A 19305-nucleotide genomic window follows, 5' to 3' on the forward strand; every position below is an offset into this window, starting at 1 on the left:
TACCTTCACAGATGGTTTTGAACCAGACTAGTTTACTATAATCTCTGTTTAAGATGAATGTTTTATAATTATAATACATTAAGTTAATTGCCTGACATATTACCTTCTCTTATCCATTGATAGGATTAAGGAATGAATAATTACAACAGAAATTTTTTAATTGATATAGTGTGCTTCTAAAATAGACCTTCAATTGGTAACTAAGCTGTTTTTTCAAATAATATCTGAGGCATATGGAAGAGAGCTTTCTCTGAGAGAAACAGTCATGGTCAGCAGGGATACAGGACATTCAGCCCAATGTCCAACCTAACTGAAGATGATGGGCTAAGGTGCAGAGAATTGGATATAACTAATGGCAAAATGAATGGGAGAGAAGGTAAGAAGCAAGAAGTGGTCCTTATTAATGGAAGCCAGACAGGAAGGAAGCTGAGGAGGCAAAGTGTTTCATGTATATAACTGCGACAGCATTAGGAGCATCTTAGGTTCCAAACTATAGAGGTACTTAAGGGCTGCTAAAGAAAGCAAAGTGAATTCTGAGGTGATCCACCATTTGTGGAAGCTTCATTCAGTCAACAAGACTCCTGTCTCTATCAGAATGGTAAGTGCTCTGGTTCCACTCCATCAAACCTAGGCTGATGATTCAGGGAAGTAACAAGAGGATTTATTACTGCTGGAGATTCTGACTTTAAGCTAAGAGCTCATCTGCTCCATCAGATAGATTGGTTTGATGAGCAGTATTGTTAGCCCTGGTGTCTTGGTTAATGTATATGCCTTACTTTTTAAATTTATTCATGTATAGGATGTGGGCGTTGCCAGCTAAGCCAACATTTATTGCCCATCCCTAGTTGCCCTTGAGAAGGTGGTGATTAGCTGCCTTCTTGAACCACTGCAGTCCCTGAGGTGTAGGGACCCCCACAGTGCTGTTAGGGAGGGATTTCAATGATGTTGACAATGAAGGAATGGTGATGTTTCCAAGTCAAAATGCTGAGTGACGCGGAGGAGGATTTCCAAGTGGTGATGTTCCCAGGTACCTGTCCATCTAGATGGTACTGGTCGTGGGTCTGGAAGGTGCTGCCTTAGGAACTTTGGGGTGCTGTTGCAGTTCTTTAAAAGATTAACCCTTTGTAGGAGCTTGTTCGGATCAAATAAACTGTTGCATTTTCTACGTGACAACAGCAACTTCAGAAACAGTTTGAAGTCATCATTGAAATATTGGAATTGCAACAGTTTAAATACATAGGAGTTTTGGAGTGTCCTATACAGGTTATAAAAAGCATATAGATCAATATCTTAGTATATAGGAGCTTATTAACTCTGAGAATAAGCAAGAGTGAGCTACCTATTCAATCAGGTCAGCAGCCTTTCAAAGAAACTGAAAATAGTATTTGAAAAAAAATCTAACCATGGGTGGATGAAGGAAGTTAAAAAAACAATGTTAATTGCTTTCCTTAATGCTGTCTAATGAGCCTTTTATGTTTCCTGCATGCCGTGAAAATTACGTGCTGTTACAGCGGTAGGACTGTACCACCCAGTATGTACGTGGCTCCAAAAAGTGATGTTATCTCCCTCCTGAAAGCTGGACACACACACACAGAACTTGTTAGCAAAGCCTCCTAGGGACAAAATTACCTCCAACAGCAGAACTTGGTATCAGATTCAAAGATTTATCTCACAGTACCAAAATGTCACAGCAATCACTAAAGAAGGATTTCCAAAAGAGGATCTGCTCTGAAGGAAAACAGGAAGAAGAAGATATCTAACTTTAAACACAGAAGGAGCACCACGGGAAGAAGGATGTACAGATTCTGAAGGGTTCAAACTGTGAGTCTGCCTTCAATATACTGCCGTTGTGGGCCGTGTATTCCCACCTTTTCTGAGTACATTTGACTTGCAAGATAAGCACTGCTAGAGTGGGTCCTTTCAGGTGGCCCAGCTGCAAGCTGTGTCAATGTTGTCTACTTGTTCCATGGGGAAAGAGGCACAACTTTGGCATTTTTCAATGGCTAAGGAGCCAGTTTGGCTTTACTATCTCACCCTAGTAAACTCCTAAAACATTTTACATTCTGTTTTTCTCTAAGCCGCCCTGCACGTTGAAAGTTTGACTCACCACATGGTCCCCTACTTTAGATATCAAAACTGTCCACTTTTCAAAGAGTGGGCCTTTTACAAACAACAGGCACTTAAAATACAATTCTGAAATCACATAACCACAGCTTCCTGATTTTTGTTATCCAACACCAAAGACTTCACATTAAAAAAGCAGAAGCAGGTCAATCATTTCAAAAGAGATGGATTTTCAAAAGAGATGTGGATATGGGCTTTGGGTAGCTCCATGGTAGCTTTGGGTAGCACAGCTAACAGAGCAATTAGCTCACAGCTCCAGTGTGTAGACCTCCGTTACGTAAGTTTCCAGGGCGCAAGCCTGGGCAAGGTTTTCTTTTAATGGAAGACCGGCAGATGCCCAAGCTGCAAGTCTCCCCTCTCCATGCCACCAATGTTGCCCAAGGGAAGGGCATTAGGACCCATACAGCCTGGCACTGGTGTCATCGCAGAGCAATATGTGGATAAGTGCCTTGCTCAAGGACACATACGCAGCCTCAGCCAAGGCTTGAACTAGCGACCTTCAGATAACTAGACGGACGCCTTAACCACTTTGCCATGTGCCACAGCTCCAGTAACCCCGGTTCCTATCTGACACTCGGTGTTGCCTGTATGGAGTTTGCATGCTCTCCCTGAGACCAAGTGGGTTCCCCTTCAGGTGCTCTGGTTTCCTCCCACATTCCAAAGGCAGGATGGTAGGTTAACTGGGGTAAACTGCCTCAACTATGTAATTAAGGGGCAGAATCTTGAGGGAACTGATGGGAAAGTTAGGAAAGCAGATTACATGGAAAATTAGTGGGAATGGATGGCTCTATGAGCTGGCATAGCCTGGATAGTCAGAAACATATGTCCTTAGAAAATATATTTATTATATGATGTGGTAAAACAAGAGCAGGTTATTATCTTGAAAATACAATAGAAGATACAGTAGATTTCTAGCTCAAAATAGCATTGTTTTTTGAAGAAATAACTTGAATTTATGAACTGCCTTTTAGGAGATCTCAAGATATCTGAGAGCCAGTAATACACTTTTGACATCTAAACACCACAAAGATATAGACCTTTTACACTTTAAGGTTTCAGATCAGCAAGTTATACTGAGCGGCAAATCCTACAGAAAGTAGTGAATTTGGCTTGTATAGCACAGGTAAAGCCCTCCCAACCAACGAGCACATCTACATGAAACACTAGTAGAAACTCAGCATCCATCATCAAAGATCCTCACCCCCAGGCCATGCTCTTTTCTTACTGCTGCCATTAAGTAGAAGGTATAAGAGCCTCAGCACTCATACCACCAGGTTCAAAAATAGCTACTACCCCTCAACCATCAGGCTCTTGAACAAAAGAGAGGAACTACACTTATCTATTGTGATGTTTTCACAACCAATGATCTCACTTTAATGACTAATCTTGTTATTTTCTGCTTGAATTATTTATTGCTCTTTATGTATATTTGCATTTACACAGTTTGTTGTCTTCTACATTGTTGATCTTGTTTAAAGTGACTGTTCTATAGATTTGCTGAGAAAGAATCTCAGAGTTGTATGTGGTGACACGTATGAACTCTGACAATAAATTTTACTTTGAACTTTGAACTAACTACTTGCTAATCAGCTCCAGTAACTGAGAGATTGACAGATAAATGGAGGGCCGTAAATCTTTCTTCTTTTTGAACATTACATACATTATTTTTGAACATTTGAACATGACGTCCGTCCGAGAAAACAGAATAAGCCGTCACCAGAAACCACCTCAAACACCTTCAAAGAGAGTCCCTTGCCTTCTCTTTGCCGCAGCTTGTGCTTTGCTTGTACTGCAAAGCAGCCGCATGTTCTGCCACATGTACAGCCCAGCTAACCCTGTAAGCACATATCCAATTTGCTGCAACTTAAATCAATTGCATAAGCTGAGCAAGCTGTTGCATAGAAAGCGTAAATTTTGTTTGCGAGTCACAGTGGCTACCATCCATGAGGGTGGGCTAGAAATGTGATCAACCTGCCTATCTGTGAAGCACAGTTAATGTCTGCTTCTTAGTGATGGAGTTTCTGGATGCCACTCTTTAAATTCATCTTTTCAGGAGCTGTGTATCACTGGCAAGGCCAGCATTTATTTCCCATCCCTAACTCCCCTTGGGAAAGAGTTGGTGAGCTACCTCCTTGAACAAATGGAGGGCAGTAATTCTTTCTTCTTTTTCAACATTACGTACATGGGAGCTTTATGCTTGTCTGGCAAAACAGAATAAAGCATTTCTCCTTCTGACCTTAACTTCAGTTCTATGAAAAAAAATGGCTTCTCCAGTCCCAATAATGGTGTTAGTTCACTCTTCCTGGCCACCAGTCCTTTTCCTTGGTTTAAATACACCACTGTGCAACTGGGTGTTGGACAAACTTCAGATAGTCAGGATATACAACCACACCCCTTTCCCCACATCCTCAAAATGTATGCCCCTCAGGGCTGTGTGCTGACCCAATTGTTGGATACTCCGTTCACACATAACTGCATGACCAGACACCCAAGTAATCACATTGTCAAGTTTGCCGATGACACCCCTGTGGTGGGGCTCATCACCAACAATCAGACAGCAGGTGGAAGAGCTCAAGAACAGGTTCCAGGCAGATAACCTCCTCCTCAATGTCAACAACCCAAGGGAAATGGATATCTACTTCAGAAGAACTTGCACTGCCCACACCTTTCTTTATATCAGCAGCACAGCAGTGGAAACAGCCAGCAGCTTCAAACTCCTGGGAGTGCACATCTAGCCCAACTTCTCAAGGTTCCAGAATGCTTTCTACACAATCAGGAAAGCTCACCAATGCCTCTACTTTCTGAAGAGAGTTGGTCTATGCATATCTATACTCATTCCACAGAGGCACAGCAGAAAGCATTCTAACAAGCTGCATCACCACATGGTACAGAAACTGCACAACGGAAAACAGGAAGGCTCTACAATGGGTAGTCAAAACGGCCCAACGCATCACCAGCACCAGTCTACTCACCATGAAGGACACATATGCAGAAAGATACCGGAAAAGGGCCAGGAACATCATGAAGGATCCCTGCTCGTGCACTGTTTGTCCCAATCCCATCAAGGAGGAGGCTACATAGCATCCACGCCAGGACCACCAGATTCAAAAACAGTTACTTTCCCCCAAGCAGAATGGCTGATCAACACCTCCACCCACTAACTCATCCCTCTACACCACTACTTTATCATTTTACTGTCAGCCACGTTATGCAGACACTCCTGGGCCTAGGGTCACCTCATGGACATATATTCAATCTATGTACAGTATAGAAACAATCTTTTTAAAAATATTTATTTGGTTATTTTTATCATTGTGTTCTTTATCTTATCTTTTTTTGCAGAGTAAGTGTTATTTTGTTCTCCTTTAAACTTGTGTACTGGAAATGACATGAAACAATCTTGAATCAGGTCTCTTCGATAGCATACTCAGTCAAGTATTGCTTTAATGTCAGTGCAGTCACTCCCCATGGGCTGTTTGCAGTCATGAGGTCGGTCACCCAAAACGGGCATGGTATGCAGGTTATCGGTAAGTAAATGCACTGACGATACCTTCCATCATGTTTGGTAAATGAGAGTCTACTAATTACGCAGTATTTAGTCAAGCTGACACAGTGTTGGAACTTTAATAGGACAACTTGGCTGGAGGGACAACTAGTTCCTGATTATTCTACTTCAGTCCCACATTTGAGATATTGTCTGGATTCACAGTTTTTGCTACACCTCAAGAGCAGGCAGTGATGAAGCATTTATTCTGTACTTCCAGCTGAACATGGCTTCTAGTCTTGCTGTTATGTACTGGGCTCCGCCACCATTCAACTCCAACAGCCTGGCAAAAGTCACAACTCGTTGCTGAGCGCTGGTCTTCAGGACTGCAGAAGGGATGGTGCTACCTTGCTGTGTCCAGAGCTCTCAGCCTTTCCTTATCTCACATGGCTGAGACTGACCTCTGTGACGGAGAGAATTGCAGGAAGAAGCAGAAATTAATCGGCTTCTTTGGCATTTGTGGTTTATACAGTTGCAAACACTTTGCCCTTGATGGTAGCACCACTGTTGTTAAAGACGTTAGCTGCTTACTTGCCCACCACACTTCTGGATGTGCTGGACTGAGGAGCATTGATCTGCTCCGTTTTTTGCAACAGCCCTGCCTATTACATGCAGCTTTTCCTGTAGATCTGGGATGCAACTTTATGAGACCGGTTAAGGGGTCCTGATGCTATCCATCTACACTCGTCATTGATCAAGGGCTGATACCCTGGCTTGAAACAAACGGCAGACTGAGGGCCACACTGAGCCCAAAGGTGACACATTGCGGTGGAGAACATTTCTGCTGCTGACGATGAATCACAGCACTTCTCGGACATCCAGTTTTAACCTATTCTGAATCTGTGTCATGTAGCACAGTAACCGTGACACACAACATGATAAGAAGCTGGAACTCTGTCATCAGAAGGACTGTGTGGCTGCTTCTACCCTTGTGGAACAGACATACTTTCCACAGGTGGGCTGATCAGAAGAAGATGAAGCAGATTTTTCCTTGTGGCGATTCGCTTACTGTCTGCTACAGACCTAGCCCTTGGTTAATGAGGAGTGCTGAAAGCCAGCACTAAGGCCCAATCTAGCAGCAATATCTTTCAGGAATCGGGCAGCTCTACACTGAAATCTACCTATGCCTCTTATACACCTCTATCTCGTCCTCCTTTGCTCTAAAGAGAAAAACCCGAGATTGCTCAGTCTTTCCTTGTAAGACATGCTCTCTAATCCAGGCAGCATCCTGATGAATCTCCTCTGTACCCTCAGGGGAAAGGTGAGGCAGGGGTCAGTGGTTGATCGCAGAGGAGCAACGAACTGATACTCTTATTCGAAGCAGAGCTGGCAAGTTATATCGCATACTGGGTTAACCATCACACATTGGTAAAAGGAGGCAGGCTGTGATACCCCAGTGCACTCACCAATCACAGTGCGGATTCCAAGCTTTGAGAGTCACACTGCACAACTCCAAAGAGCAGAACTGCCATCTTTGCATGGCTATTCTTGATCATCAGTTGGGAGGGACTGTGAAACACCTCCTCAATTTCAACTGCCCACAGAAGTTCATCAGCCAATCTCAGTGAAGGCTGGTGTTTAACAAGGATGTCTCTGCCCCCAATACTTTTCTTAGACTTTGATGTCATAATGTATTGCCTCACCTACAACCAACCTCTTGTAATCTTCAGAACTAATGGAAGCACTTTTTGGCTACGCTCCATACCCAAGCTCACTTGAATATCAGGATGCCAGAATGCGGGCTCTTGGCTTTTCTTCATGTTTTGATACTGAAATCCAATCCATTGTCTGCATCACCGCAAGAATATGAGAGTACAGGTATTACACCCAACATCCATAAGACAATGGTTCCCTCCCAGCCTGTCCCTACTATATCAGACTGCCTTCAGACAATAAAAGTGCATGGCATTATCCTGGAGAATGTGGACCATTTCCCACCTCTCAGCAAAGGTGGACATCCAATAAGATGTTATAGGAGTCATACTGGACACATTGGAGGCTGTGGTAGAACAAGGAAACTTATTTGAATATCCTGGCAATTCCCGACAATGTTTCTCATCCCTCTGCATGCCACCTTGGCTGAACAGTGAAGCACTTTTAGTAATAAACTAAGACAACTGCATTTTATGGGGTCATTTTTACCCTCAACCATTAGGCTCTATAATGAGTCAACCTATAGCCAGGGAAGTGATGACCCCCTCCTGTTAGACTGTTTGTGGTAACTTATTTTTTATATTTTCTACGTCTCTCCTAATATTTATGTCTGTGTATTCGCAATGCTACTGTGCCACTGTAACTTCCTTTGGGATCAATAAAGTATCTATCTATCTTATCTATCAAATGAAATTGTTACCAGTAATGAATATTGCCTTCAATGTACTAACTCAAATATGATCAATTGAGGCAAAGACTATTTGAAGATCAAGACCTCAGACTTGGTAAAATCTCATTGTCCAGTGGGCAGCAGTGATCTCTGTCCTTAATGTTCCTGAACTGGAGCGATACCACCACTGTCTATGTAGGATCCTTCAAATTCACCAGAAGGATAAATGATCCAACATCAGCATCTACTCCCAGGAGAACATCTTCATTGCTAACATTAGATCAGTTTTCCTTCCATTGAATTTGCAGGATTCCGCATAGACAGTGGTGGGCTCTTTCCTGTTCTAAAGACTTTGTCAGCCACAGCATTTGCATGCTCACGCCACACTCCCACAATAGACACTGTATTTTGAGCCCTGCGATGGGAAAAGAGAGGTGGGCAGAGCAAAAGATTCAAGCCTGTGCTAAAACCCTCTCTGAGGGAATGAACCTTCCCCTGGGCCACTGAGAATCTCTGACCCACGAGCTCTCCGGATGATGTTGGGAACTTTGACATCATGCATTAGGAGCCTGCAGAATCCTTGTGTAAATGGTGGAAGCAGCACAGTAGTTTGGAGATTATCTGTTCAGCTGTGCCATCAGATACAGCCTGCTCCTTATATGGACAAGACCACAGTTCCCACATTGATCTCATCAACTACCTCAGAACCAACAAAACCAGAGTGGAAACAAATCATTTCTTAATCTCAAGAGACTACTGTTGAAGAAGACTTTGAAACTAACAAACATGCATGCATAAACACCACAGTTCTCTTTAGCAACAAGTTCTACGCAACAATTGTGAGGAAACAGACTTGAGATACAGGATCAATTAAAATCTTACTGAATACTGAGATTTGAAGGGACATATGATTTTCTTATGGTCTCATGCAGAAGGATTGAATGGACAAAGGTCGTGACGTAGCTTCCAAATAATGCTCTGGATCAGATGATCAGAAATCACAAGTAAATTGATACTTCGACAGAGGGGATCAAACTTTGGTGAAATGTTATCAGACTAGATTTCAAAGCTCTGTGAAATTTGAACCTGGTCTAACAATTTTCCTGATAATTGATTGAGGTTGGATAAGCTGGGTTCTGGCAGGCTACCCCTCCAACTCTCTGAATAGGGTACTATGTGCAGAGTGACCCTACAGTTGTGCAGAGAGGAAAGAGGTGGGGAATTCCTCAGCCTAAAATGGAAGTGTGTCCATAAAGCACCGTTGTGGCTCCAGATTTATACTTGATGGTACTTCCAAGTGATTCATTCTAGTTAGGTAGATTGTCAGGATATCAAAGCAGAAATACAAGAACATGGAACATAAGAAAATAGGAGCAGTAGGCCACTTGGCCCCTCAATCCTGTCCCACCATTCAATGTGATCTTAGCCGATCTGCTTCTGTGCTCCTTCCCCACAGCCCTCAATTCCCTGATTTTTCAAAAATATATCGACCTCCACTTTAAAGATACCCAGTGGTGCCGGCTCCACAACCCTCCAGGGCAGAGAATTCCCGAGAAGCACTAGCTTCTGCACAGAGTTACTATGCTCCTCAGTTTGAAATGACTGCCTCCGAGTCCTGTATTTACGTCCATCATTTGAGGTTTCCTAGTAGAGGAAACAAACGTAATTTTCTAATTCAGGAAAATGTAGTCCTACTAAACTAAGTCACTTTACAAACAGGTAAACATTAAGGATAATAGTCCATGAAACAATTGTAGAAATATCAAATAACAGGAAGATGTAGAAACTCAGGTACTCAGATTTCATAAGTAATACTTCTCTAATTTTCCATCCCTTGTTTACATTGCCTGATATTGTTCCTTCAATTGTACATTGCGCAGATTACCCGATTATCACACTTCCTCAAATATTGCATTGATTTACCTCTGGAGTTTTTCCACCTTCATTGCTCTGCTCTCCTCCAATAACATTAGACTTCTAAAATTCTCAGAGTGGCTAATCCGAGTTCACCACCGACTGTGGTGGTTACCTTGTGTAGTAATAGCTTCATTCATAGAGTCCAGGTCTCATAACCTATTATTTGAGGCAGCTAAAGGAAATGACAGTACAGAGAGATTGGTACATGAATAGCACTAGAATACTGAAGAGAAGTATAATGTTAAAAAAAAGCAAGAGTCAGCTAATGTGGGAAAGTGAAACCTGATGATAGGACATGCTGACTGGAGAATGGAAGCCTCACAAAGGACACAAAAAAGGCTGCATGATTCTTTCAATCTGACCATTTGTGAATCTCCTTCCTATCACTGGGCACTCACCTCACTGGACTGGACTGGGCAGAATTAGATAACTACAGGAATAGAAATAATCACACAACATCAGGAGATTTACTGTTCGAGTGTCACGTTGCAAGAATTTGCTGTTACAGTATTTGTCCCTTAGAAACAGAATATCAGGAAATTCTCTCATTAGCACTAAAGCTATAAATGAGCGACCATCTGAAGAATTCAGACATAACGTCAAGTCAAACTGCAAAATGCAATTTATCTAATGAGTTACTGCACAGTACTATAGTAATCTCATGTATTGCACTATATTTTACCACACAAAAAAAAACACAAATTTCATGACATATGCGAGTAATGATAAACCTGATTCTGATATTGTGGGCTGAGAGGGGATCATGGTTGGGAAAGGGGGGAGCAAGAGGGGAAGGATTGGGAAGCACCAGAGAGACATTCTGTAATGATCAGTAAACCAACTGCTTGGAATCAAGTGATCTTGCCTGGTGTCTCAGGGCTGGGTGTGTCTGCACCACCCCCTCCCTCGGCACTCCTCCTCTGCCATCGGTCCCACACCTTCCCACAGCACCCTATCCTTAGGCAGGTGTATATATATATATATATATATATATATAAATAATGTGCCTAAAACTTGCACAGGACTGTATAAGTTCCTAAACTACCATACAATTCGTTGCTATCCTGCACTGCCAGATTATTGAGACATTTAACGGTGGTTCCAATTGTTGTCCTCTTCATGGTCAGCAAAATCTTGGTTTGTGCATCCAGTGCTGCATTGTGGGAAAGCCACATCACTAGAAATGCCATCTTCGGTTTGAGACATTAAACCAGGCATTTGCCTGCCACCCTGGGAAAGACCCATGGTACTATATTGAAGAAGGTGCAAAGGAGCTTTCCCTCAAGTCTTAGCTTATGTTTATTCTTCATTATTCTAACACCATCAATCCTTGGTCTTTATTTCATTGCTTCTTTTGAGGGGACTCTGCCAAATGGCCTTCATTAGAAAATAACATTTTAAATCTCCCAAAGATGGGTCACAAATGCTACGTGAATCCAGATTTTCCTCCTTTCAACAAGTGTACATGTAGATTTGGTATCAGAAGGTATTTGGGATGAAGGGGGGCATATCAGAGAAGGGGGATAGGTGTCAGAGGAATTGATGCACAGTAGCAGATTTACACTGCTGATAGCGTTAGACTACTGACCTGGTTGCAAGTTCTTTGGCATGTTTGAATTTGTAGAAGGAAGTAACTGTGAAAAGCAACTGCAAAGAATGTCTTTCTCGTGGCTTCCTACACAGAAAGGCTTTGGGGTTGTTCTAGCTGTTCTTTAGCACAGTATATGTATTTAAAGTTAGAGATAAATAACAGCACTCACAGGCTTAGATCAGTGTCCGTGGATTTTGGATTCCTGCAGTGAAGTGGTCAACTTCCTCACATTTCACTCCAGCAGCCTGAAAACCTGCTAATCCATCTCAGCTTAACTCACTCAAATTAGAAGAGAGCCTTGTCACAAAGCAGGAAGTGCTTAAGAGCAGACAGAATGAGCACATGATAACACGTACATGCGCAAACTCACAGGGCACAGAAGAAAAGCACTTTTGCTCTGACACAGCCTGCTGTCCATGTTTCATACGGTCTATTCATTAGACTCAGAATATTTTCTATCCCTGAGCAGCCCATCTACAATTCCAGGTGCGGAGGTGCACTCAGTCCGTCGAACTCCGTTGAAGCTTTTCTTATTCTTGATGGCAACTACATATTTCCAACTTAGTATATAGAAAAACTTAAAAGAAATTGAATTGTCCCATCTAGTTTGTCCCTCCAGAAACAGGCCATACTATCTCCAACACAACGTCCATTATTTTTAAAATAAATTTCAAGTCTCCTGTTTCCACTCAAAATTCCAACCTACACGCTGTTCACTATCTGGAGAATATCCTAACCTCGATCCCTTACGTGCGTTTTGCCAATTTCAATGTATTACATTCATTTGATTATACTTTGTTTTGAAGAAATGCTTCACAGTTACAATACTGTGCAAAAGTCTTAGGCATATATATAGCTAGGGAGCTTAAGACTTTTGCACAGTACTGTAGTAATCTTATGCATTGCACTATACCACTGTCACACACAAAAAAATCATGACATACGTGAATGATGATAAACCTGATTTTGATATGGGTCTCTATTGTGAAGTGAAAGTAGGAAGCAGGCATGGAGAGGGGAATCATGGTTAGGAAAAAAGGAGAGGGAAGAGGGGAGGGAGTGGGAAGCATCATAGAGACATTCTGTTATGATCAATAAACCAACTGTTTGGAATCAAATGACCTTGCCTGTTGTCTCAAGGCTGGGCGCATCTGCACTCACACCACACCACCCCCAGCAATCCTCCTCTACCACCTGCCCGCACCCCTCCCACGGTGCTCCATCCTTGCTATTCCAAGCATCCTTCGCTCCTGATAGATTTACAGACTTGCTCTCCACTCCACGTTGACAAATACAGCGCTGTACAAATGTCTTAAGCACCCTAGCAATATATGTGCCCAAGATTTTTGCACAGTACTGTTTGTTTTCTGTGTCTTATACACCTACAAATAGAAAAGTTGCCAGAACATTAAGTTATGATATTTACTGCATCAATTTCAAAGCATTGCACTTAGAAAGAATAAATAAATAGGCAGGGTTGAAGGAGACTAAGGTTGTTTAGTAGTCAGTGGAGGTCATGATGAAATGAAATTGTGGTCTCATAAGATCATACCTTTAGTACTATATTCACTTCTGTGTACCAAGTTTCTTGATGGTTAGTATGGATTCAATAAGCTGAATGGTCTGTCTCCAAATTGTATGTCTATATGACTCTATAAAAATGGCAATTTGAACCAGCATCAAGACTTCATTATCAAATGTCTTGTTATTCAAGAAGGTTGGAAAAACTTGAGTTTGCAGCATTGAATTTAGGTGACTTTGTGAAGATATTATAATGTACCAAAAAGTAATTCTTGCTAAATTAAAGGAGTAGATCAAAGACTCACAATTTCTAACTGGTAATAGAGGTTTAATACAAAGTTTGATTTGCACATGATTAATTACTTTTCTTTAAATACAGGATCACATGCAGAGGATCCAAGTTGAAGCTAGCTGCTTCCCAACTGATAACATATTGTTCAGGAAATGAGAGCGACACTGGTAAACCCAAGCTCCTTGCCCTGCCAAAGGATTGGCATGATAGAGATACCATTATTAAGAACGTTATTCTTTTTGGTTCTGCAGATCAAATTTTATCAGGGTAGCTGTGTGAAGTTATTAAGAAAAATTCTAGGAGCCAAATGTAGAAACATAAAATATATGAATATTTAAAACCATAGAACATTACAGAACAGAAACAGGCCCTTTGGCCCTTCTTGGCTGTGCCGAACCATTTTTCTGCCTAGTCCCACTGACCTGCACCTGGACCATATCCCTCCATACACCTCTCATCCATGTCCAAGTTTTTCTTAAATGTTAAAAGTGAGCCCGCATTTACCACTGTTATGACCGCAGCCCCCTCCTTTGTGAGAATCACAAGAGCCCTAGTGGAGGGGGGGGGGGTCAGTAGACCCAGGAAATGGGAGAGCGACGTGCTGGATGTCTCGTTCCCCCCGGAGATGCAAAATAACGCGACATTGGCCATTGTTTCTTGGAGACACCTTTGTGGATTGGGGACTGGGCTATGTGCACTCCCTCGGGCAATGTGGGCTGGAGATTGCATCACCCCACCCTGATTGACATCTACAACCTGGCAAGTCAAGATAAAAGAGGGGCTGCAGGGGGCAGTCCCCTAGCAACGCACCAGAAGGAGACACCATCGCTCATCGCTCCCGTGATAACGGGAAGCTATTCGGAAGCCACGTGCATTCCGTTTCCCCTGGCCTGGGGAGCGGGTGGCTGATAACACCGAAAAGGACTTCGAACTAACAACGGGGAACCAACGTTCCCGATTCAACGGTTTTGCGTCCTAAAAGACTGGGCAAGTTTCTCTCTCTCTCTCTCTCTCGTGAAACCCAGCGGTCCCCAAAAGGCTAAAGCCTGCATGAACTGGAGAGACTTTATAGTTTTACCCCTAGACAAAACGATAGAGCTACTTCTTATTGATGATTATTACTATACCCGCGCTTTAGATTGAGTATTGACGACGTATATTATCTGAATGTTCGTATTAACCTTACTTTTGTGCCCCTTTATAAATAAAAACTTTTAAAAATAGTACCATCAGACTTCAACAGACCTCTCTATCTTTGCTGGTAAGTGACCCAGTTACGGGGTATGTAACAACTTGGGGTTCTCGTCTCAGGATCTGACACCAAATTGGGAGGCCAGTGAATCGGGATTGTAAGTCCAAACTTGGATCTGGTACGCGGGTAGCCAGACGAGAAACCAGCAAAGATGGACGTGGAGGAATTTATGGAAAACCCGACTCTGGGGGCACTAGAGGCGGCCACCAAATTAGACTTGGTAAATTTGGCGAAGGGGTTAAGCCTCACAGAGGTGAGGTCGTCAATGAAAAAGCGGGAGATGCGAAGGGCCATATCTCAGTATTACATTGGGAAGAATGTGTTTACAGCTGAGGTATTGGAAAATATCCCTGAAAAGGTACTAGCGAGTGGGACGGATCAGTTAGAGTTGAAGAAATTAAGGTGGGAACATGAACTTAAGGTAAAGCAGCTGGACAGCGCTGAGAAGCAAAGAGAGCATGAAATGAAGTTAAATGAGCTGGAAGCAGCTGAGAAAGAGAAACAGAGGCAACATGACTTGGATATGGAGAAGTTAAGGCAAGAGCGAAGAGCTCAAGGGCTAGACCGAGCGGAGGGGTTTGATGTTAGTCGGGCGTTGAGGTTAGTACCCCCGTTCGAGGAGACGGATGTTGATAGTTATTTCTTGCTTTTTGAAAAGGTAGCAGTGAATCAGCAGTGGCCCAGAGAGCAGTGGGTGGCGTTGTTACAAAGTGTGTTACGAGGGAAAGCAGAGCGGGCATATGCAGCGTTGCCCACGGAAGGGGAAGGGAATTATGACCAAGTAAAGGCAGCCATTCTCTAGGGTTATGAGCTAGTACCTGAAGCATATAGACAAAGGTTCAGAAATTTACAGAAAGGGTGGAATCAGACGTATACCGAGTTTGCCCATGAGAAGGGGGTGCTCTTGGACCGTTGGTGCATCGCAGAAACAGTGGGCGAGAATCAGGGGCGTCTCAGGGAGTTACTTTTGATTGAGGAATTTAAAGGTTGTGTTCCGGAGGAGATCAGGATGTATTTGAATGAGAAGCCGAATAAGTCCATCTCAGAAATTGCTAGGTTCGCAGATGAATATGCCCTAACCCACAAGACAAAATTTCCCTCGAATAAAAGTACCCCGAGAGACCGTGGGAACGATCGAGAAAGTCCGCCGGCTGAGGCAGAGGTCCCGCCGGGAGCTAGTGGTAAGGTTGAGGGGGAAAGGCCAGGCGGCCAGAGATTTCCGAGCTTGACCTGTTTTAATTGTGGGAAGAGTGGGCATGTTGCGTCTCGGTGCTTTGCTCTGAGGAAGGAGCCAGAAAAAGGGAAAGCAGCGGTCCCTATCGGGTGTGCAGTGGTAATCAGTAAATCGACAAGAGAGCCCCGGGTAGACAGAGTACGAGAAAGGTCTGAGATTTGTCTGTCACACGGAAGCGTGTCTTTGAGGGAGGGGGACCCACCAATTCCCGTACGAATCTGGAGAGATACGGGGGTTGAGCTGTCGTTGATCTGCCGTAAGGTACTCGAGGGTAGTCGAAAAACGGGCATGATAGCGGTGAAGGAGATAAATAAAAGGATAGAAATGGTGTCCTTACATAAGGTCATTATGGATTGTGAGCTGGTGTATGGATCAGTTGAAATAGGGGTGCCATCAGAATTCCTGAGAACTGACGTGGACATCCTTCTTGGGAACAATTTAGCCGGGGGTAAGGTTTGGTCAGCCATGACGATGACCCGCCGACCGGTGCGTGTTGAGGCCCCGCCCCTAGCGTCCAAGAGCTATCTCGCATGCGCGGTCACTTGCAGCCTATCGAGAGCGGCAGCTGAGAACGAGAGCAGTTTAAATCTGGCCAGTGTTGACTTGGCCGAGACGTTTTTACCAACCCTGTGCCACGAGGGTTTAGAGGGTGGTAAAGCGAAGAGTAGTAAAGTGCAAGAGGGTAAGGGAGAAGAGGTAGATCTGCCCTTAAAGGGGGCAAGGTCCTAGAGGTAGGAAATAAAGATGAGAAACAGATAAAGCTGCTAAAAGGTCCAGAGTTGGACATGGATGATCTGTCTGGTTTGGCAGAACTGTTTGAAGAAGTTGAGAGTTCTAAAGGTGTTCCCGATAATGAGATGAGGGCAGTCCTAGATGAAAAGGATGCCAATACCTTGGAGAGGTCTGCTGGGTTGGCAGATGAGGTTGTTTCAGCCCGCGGGGTTGAGTTTACTCCGGAAGGGAGTTGCCCAGAGAGTAGCTGGGAGGAGCAAGGGAATTTGGAATTTGAAAAGGGTATGGGTATTGAAAGCCTGGAAGAGGTCAATGTCCCGTTTGAGTGTGTCCAAGATGGGGATGCACGTGGTCCTGAACCTAGTCACAGAGCTCAGAAAAGGTCTGAGGTATCTGATTCAGCTGAACGAGATGGCTGTCCTTTTGGGTCGGATAGACTGGGTTCAGTGAAGACAGGGTTAACCTTGGTAATAGGGGGAAGTGAGAGTACCCCGGGGTTTGTACTCGAAGGTGTGGTGAAACTCAAAGCGGAACTCAAAAATGGGGAGATAAATATTATTATTGAAGGAAACGGAAAATTTGTAGTTCCCAAATCGAATGAAGAAATTTTAAACCCTGCAGATCGCTTACAGATTAAGCCGGGAGATGCCGGGGCCTCACACCCACCTTGTTATTCAAGGGTGTGGTGTGAAAAAGCAGAATTTGAAATGCTGTTTGAACAAAGAGGGATCGCTTGCAGATCTTAAATTGAAAACTAATAGCATGACGGGTCCTAAAGAGAAAACTAGCAACTTGCTTAAAATTAAAGAATTGGGTGGAAATGGACTAAGTCTGGGACACGGTGTTGGTAAAATAACTCCTATGAACGAGGCGGGCGGGAGTTTACCTCGCCAAACTACCTGAGTTCCTCCCGTAGGAACTCACCGGAAAAGAGACAACGGTTAATGAAGGGCGCCATTTTTAAATAGCCCAGCCGGTTGTACGGGATTTCAGCAAGGCATGTGAATAATAAAGACAAACCCCTTGGAAGCCTGCCTGGCTCCCCGTCAGGGATCACAACTCGTTAGATTTGTTAAAAAAAAATATAGGTGGTTATTAAGTTGAAGTCTGATGCTATAAGACTTTAGTAAGGTATAAGATGTTAAGCTAGTAAAGGAAGGGACACTGTAATCGTTAACTGTTTAGATGCTGAATTAAATGTATAACTGTATGGCTCTGTAGTTAAAAGAAAAACTTTTGTATTGTGTTAGATTCTAAAATCCTGTAAGACTCTGTACAAATCCGTTTTAACCGCTGGTAAAAAGGTTTTTAAGAGGGGAGGTGTTATGACCGCAGCCCCCTCCTTTGTGAGAATCACAAGAGCCCTAGTGGAGGGGGGGGGTCAGTAGACCCAGGAAATGGGAGAGCGACGTGCTGGATGCTTCGTTCCCCCCGGAGATGCAAAATAACGCGACATTGGCCATTGTTTCTTGGAGACACCTTTGTGGATTGGGGACTGGGCTACGTGCACACCCTCGGGCAATGTGGGCTGGAGATTGCATCACCCCACCCTGATTGACATCTACAACCCTGCAAGTCAAGATAAAAGAGGGGCTGTAGGGGGCAGTCCCCTAGCGACGCACCAGAAGGAGACACCATCGCTCATCGCTCCCGTGATAACGGGAAGCTATTCGGAAGCCACGTGCGTTCCGTTTCCCCTGACCTGGGGAGCGGGTGGCTGATAACACCGAAAAGGACTTCGAACTAACAACGGGGAACCAACGTTCCCGATTCAACGGTTTTGCGTCCTAAAAGACTGGGCAAGTTTCTTTTCTCACAAAACCTCTCTCTCTCTCTCTCTCTCCAACAAGTGAAACCCAGCGGTCCCAAAAAGGCTAAAGCCTGCATGAACTTGAGAGACTTTTATATTTCCATCGGACAATAGTTTTACCCCTAGACAAAACAATAGAGCTACTTCTTATTGATGATTATTACTATACCCGCGCTTTAGATTGAGTATTGACGACGTATATTATCTGAATGTTTGTATTAACCTTACTTTTGTGCCCCTTTATAAATAAAAACTTTTTAAAACAGTACCATCAGACTTCAATGGACCTCTCTATCTTTGCTGGTAAGTGACCCAGTTACGGGGTACGTAACACCACTTCATCTGGCAGCTCATTCCACACTCCCACCACTCTCTGTGTGAAGAAGCCCCCCCCCCATGTTCCCTTTAAACTGTTCCCCCTTCACACTTAACCCATGTCCTCTGTTTTTTTTTTCTCCCCTAGCCTCAGTGGAAAAAGACTGCTTGCATTCACTCTATCTATACCTGTTATAATTTTATATACTTTATCAAACCTCCCCTCATTCTTCTACGCTCCAGGGAATAGAGTCCTAACCTATTCAACCTTTCTCTGTAACTCAGTTTCTCAAGTCCCGGCAATGTCCTTGTAAACCTTCTCTGCACTATTTCAACCGTATTTAATATCCTTCCTGTAATTAGGTGACCAAAACTGCACACAATACTCCAAATTCGGTCTCACCAATGTCTTATACAACCTCACCATAACATTTCAACTCTTATACTCAATAATTTGATTTATAAAGGCTAATGTACCAAAGCTCTCTTTACGGCCCTATCTACCTGTGACGCCACTTTTAGGGAATTATGTTTCTGTATTCCCAGATCCCTCTGTTCTACTGCACTCCTCAGTGTCCTACCATTTACCTTGTATGTTCTACCTTGGTTTTTCCTTCCAAAGTGCAATACCTCACACTTGTCTGTATTAA

At 43.5% G+C, this 19305-nt stretch overlaps 1 protein-coding gene across 4 annotated transcripts in view; it reads right to left on the reverse strand.

Annotated features, from left to right (window-relative positions):
- The window catches only part of matk (megakaryocyte-associated tyrosine kinase), an 82750-nt gene that overhangs the window by 48090 nt on the left and 15355 nt on the right, over nucleotides 1-19305 (reverse strand). The window contains exon 1 of one of the 4 annotated variants that reach the window (XM_073068693.1): nucleotides 11669-11789. The exons of the other annotated variants lie outside the window; for them this stretch is intronic. The gene's annotated coding sequence lies outside the window, so the exon portion shown is untranslated. Of the gene's footprint in view, nucleotides 1-11668; nucleotides 11790-19305 lie in introns of those variants that run through there. 4 annotated transcript variants of the gene reach the window in all.

This window comes from Hemitrygon akajei, chromosome 16 (genome assembly GCF_048418815.1).
Source record: "Hemitrygon akajei chromosome 16, sHemAka1.3, whole genome shotgun sequence".
In the NCBI taxonomy this organism is placed as follows: Eukaryota; Metazoa; Chordata; class Chondrichthyes; order Myliobatiformes; family Dasyatidae; genus Hemitrygon; species Hemitrygon akajei.